Here is a 4,944-nt window from a genome sequence, read left to right as displayed (position 1 = left end):
TCGGGCGTAAACATCCACGAACCTATAGTATCCTGTATGAGTCAGAAAATTATTTCGTTTGTCAGAGCTGCAAGAGTATGGAGTCGTGTCAATCATACAGTTCGATAGGCATTTTAATATGCGATGTATCCCGGGAGAAAACGCTTTTGCCAATGTATTCTAAAGTTAAAAAAAAAGAAAAATTAGATAAAGGCTTTCCATTACAACAAATAATCCTTTTATTTTCGTGTTTTCTTCCGGGACACTGTAGAATCTGAACTTAAGATTCGAGTAACGTGTATTCACTGTATTCTAATAGAAAACAGACTACATTTGATACATTTGGATATTTGTTATGATATATCGGTTAATGTTATTAATTTTGAACATATTCGATCAGCAGCTTAGTCCAATCGATAAATTGTTCAATGACTTACACAACTTCAGCGCTAATTAGACATTCACATAAGACGCAATAATAAGTTTATCAGTTATAAAGCAATAATAATTAGTTGCTGATTGAATATACGCAATCTTTTTGATTTAGTCATAGAGACTTTAAAATCGTGAGAATTAATTTATTCAATTACGTTCTTAATTAAAAAAGACTCAAGGCAAAAATACAAATACATGATTTTGAATTAATAAAGACTTTTAGTGAAAATAACTGAATTTCTCCAGAGATATTCAACAAAAATAACAGAATAATTTATTATTTTTTTTATAAATAGAAATTAAATGTTCCATTCATGAATTTTTTTCAATTATATATATATATATATATATATATACACACAAGTACAATATTTCGGAAAACTACAGCTAGCAGTTTATGAGGAGAAATTTGATTGTTTATTTTTATTCGCGATTCAGGGAAAAAACATCGAAATATAAGATTTAACGGATAGCAATATACATAGTGCAACCAGATATCATTATATATAAAGTTATGCACTATTATTTGCGTTGTAATTATTATTTAGCATTATACTACGTTTTTATTTGACGATACGTAACGATCTACTTCATCCATATCAGAGATTGATTATTTGTCTCTCAAATTCCTAAATAAATCAACATGTAAGGCCTGATTGGACTAATTGTTGTTAATTATGTTATTGGACCATTGTTTAATAATTTATAAATTGGATTTAATTATGTTTTAATTCTTTAAAAAAATTTACAAAAATTGCGATATATCATATTCATCCTGTGTCACAACTGCCTTATCCCGTATGTAAAAAAGACAGATGAGTGCAGCTGCGTAAAATTTCTTCCAAAAGATCAAGTGCCATACAGGATCGCCGGAGTACGTATTAAGTGAAGAAAGAGAGTGAGAATGAAAGAGAGAGAGAGAGAGAGAGAGAGAGTTTTGTAAAATATATGTATCATATGGACATTAGATATATATAATATCATGTATACATATGTAATATATATATCAATATAGACTTTGTGTAAATATGTAGGTTTACTCATTAAGTTAAAGAAATATATTAAACTTACAAAGAACCCTGCAGAATTGTATTTATTTCGAAACTAACATTGTTTCTCAACACAAATTGACAGCCGATCTCGAAATCAATCCTTTCTCAAAAGATGAAAGAAAAAGTAGATGTAAAATTTGAGATGAGTAATTAATTAAATAAATCTTAAATATTATTTATTTCTTAAATAATCAGAATGGGTGTAGTTTTTAATAAATTAAGAAAAAATAAAAAGTATATATATTTAGTTAAATAAAGATAATGGATTTAAGGATTAGTGAGAGAGAGAGAGAGAGAGAGAGAGAGAGAGAGAGAGAGAGAGGAGAAGCACACACACTTACAAATAAAGTGCTTGGAAACATCAAAAGCGCCTGCAACTGCACACTCGATCATTTTTCATTTATATATTTTCAAGTGTTGCGGTACACATACTATTATAATAGTCTTTACTAGAGTATCGCGATTAATAAGCCGCAGGTGCCACGACGCACCCGTCGATTCGGGCTTCAACTATCCTAACTATTCGTCCTGTCCGAGAGCAATTCACACGGGGGTGAGCTACAAAATCGCTTCCGCGTCATTAATCATGAAAAGATTTGGCATATTGGCCGCGTCATTACGACGATTTCCTGAATTCCGCGCAGCTGGCGGTATCCCCGCACGGACCCCCGAATTCCCACGGGCCCCGAGCTGACAGAGCTGACTGTGTCGCGCCGCGCCGCGCCGCGTGCGTATAATCGCGCACCCCCGCCTCTCGTACCCTGTTTCCCCTCTCTGCTCGCACGCCCCGTTCCAACCCGAGCTCCGCATTTTCCGCCGTTGAAAGTGAATTTCATTCGTGGGCGGGAACGGGCGCATCCCGACGTGAATGCCGGTAACACGCACAACGGCAATTACAATCCGGCCAATTTATCCGCGTTATCAGAAATTCATCTGTCGCTAAGGGCGAAGGCAGCACGACGAATGCGAGAGTTAACGTTATCACCTGGCGTTATCGCACCGGGAAGGTAATTATTGCACCACCTGCTTGGGACGCGCGATCCGCATGGACTCGATAGAGTACACAGATAGCGCGGCTGGGTGAATGATATTTCATTTTGAAGGATTTTATATCGAGCCTTATAAGAGATAGTTTTCTGATGACTATTTGATTGTTGCTTCTTAATAATTTTTAGAAAAAATGCATATTGTATATACATAATAATATAATATTTATAAATATTATAATATGTTTTATATACATATGTGTGTGTACAATATCGACAAAAACATAAATGGCAACACAGATTTTGTCGCGATGAGTAGGTCCACCTTCGTAGATTTTTAGGCGAAGAAACTCAGGATGGCGTACTCGAGAAACAGCGCAGACATTTTATATTGTCACATTAGGTGAAGTACGCGTACGCTTTCGAAATGCTCCGCTTGCGTTTTAGCTCAACGACCGCGTCGCATAATGCCGCAAAGTTCCGCTAAATGGAACCACTAGAAGCAGGAGAAAGAAACGCTCGAGGTCCACTTCGCCCCGATTTCGTCCGTTAGATGGTATCGCTGAATTTCGGTTTTGATCCTACAATTTCCCGGTGTCTTTGAGATATTCGGCATAAATACGTTAACCTTCTTTACAGAGAAATAATGTATTAGAAAATATACTGATAACTCTACAATAAATAAGCATGTTTAAAGAACAAAATCTAATACCTTTTACATTTCATCTTTTTATTTCACGTTATAACTTATATAATCTCAAAATATTTTTAATATAATTTATAAATTCCAAGTATTAATAGGTTTCACATTCTTATTTTAATAAGATTAAAATAAATTATAAATTAATATTTCTTTAGAAACGTGTTATATGTACATACAAGATACATATAATTGTAATCACCTTTTAACAGAGATAGAAGAAAAATATCTCCTGCTTTAAGACTTGTGCGCTTGTTTCAATAGATTTCCACTAATCGCGTTTCTCACTTTTTTTACAAAATGTTTCAGTATAGATGAAGAATTACAACTGAATACCACTGATCGCGATCGCGGTTGTTACGAAGGACAATTAGATTAAAAGCAGCGCCTCTCGCGGCGGCTTGAGATCCATTAGTGCCCATTGTGCCACCCCATTTACACCCCCACCGTCCATCCCCTATTGCTCCATGCCCTTCTCTCCGGAACAGAGCACCCGTCTCGAAGCCAGGTACTTATTCTCAATAGTAATATGCTCACTTCATATTTCTACCTCTTTGTCCTTCAACGCTTCTGTCTCCTAACGGAGTCTCCTTCTTTTCGTTCTTCTTCTGCATTTCTTGACGGCAGTAAAAATTGCCGATAGCGATGCCGTTTGAAAAGATTTTGCCATCTTGCAAAAATTATCGCGAAAACTCGACGTTAATGCAGCCTAAATAATTTCGATTATTATTAGTAAATCTGTCGTGATAAAAACCAACATCGTAATCATTGATATATTAATTTTTTCTTTGAATCTATCATTACAATTACGTGTTTATTAACTAAATATTATTAAAATTTTTTATTTTTTTCATACAATTATATATGATTGCGCAATAAAATTACATAATAAAAATTGGAGAGAAGGATTAGAATTATAAAATCCTTCTAAAGCATAAAATTTAAAGCAACTATTCCAAGACTGTGACATTCAAGATAAAATATAATAGAAAGATTTTTGATTAATAATAACTATACATTATTTTCTAATTAAAATGTATATATATGACGATTTATAAATAATAAAACTTTTTCAAACTTATTTCCAATTTAATGTAATATTTGTAATAAAATTATGTATGCAGACAACTTTATTTAATAAAGCTACAATTTTACGTATTAATTTGTAGAATTTAACGCGTAATAACTCGATATCTTTCCATTTGATATTTTGTCCATGTAAACATTGCAGCAAACATTATTATGGTTTCTACATAAACTTCATATAAATGACTCGTGCAAAACCACTGACTAATTTGGGTGTAAAGTCGAAATAATATTCCTAAGCACGTATATGATACATTCGCAATAGCTGATGCTTACCGCGATGGTTTTGTGTAGGTGGAGATATAATGCTTAGAATATCGCACACGGAAACGTTGTGATTTTTTTCGGCGCTAATAATTCGTCGAGTGTCATTATCCGGAATTAACGTTGCCTCCACGAAATAATAATCACTCTCATGCGAGTACGCTCGATCTGATGTAGCAGAATTCATTTGAAATTTGAAATATTAAAGCATATACAAGTGAATTTCCGCTTTTATTATCGTGCCAATGTTTATCTGTTTAATGTTCCGTTAATTCACGATGTAATTAATCGATAAGTGTGTACTTCACAACAAATAATTCCATTCAAATCGTATTGTAACGTCCTTTAATTTCGTCGCCTACGTTCTGCCGGTCAGCTGATAATGAATCCGATCGATATCGCGCACAGCTGTGGCAGATCGTTACGAGACTGCCGACGGGAA

Source organism: Trachymyrmex cornetzi, unplaced genomic scaffold (assembly GCF_001594075.2).
Source record: "Trachymyrmex cornetzi isolate Tcor2-1 unplaced genomic scaffold, Tcor1.1 scaffold359, whole genome shotgun sequence".
Lineage (NCBI taxonomy): Eukaryota > Metazoa > Arthropoda > Insecta > Hymenoptera > Formicidae > Trachymyrmex > Trachymyrmex cornetzi.
Note: the sequence above shows the minus strand (reverse complement) of the source record.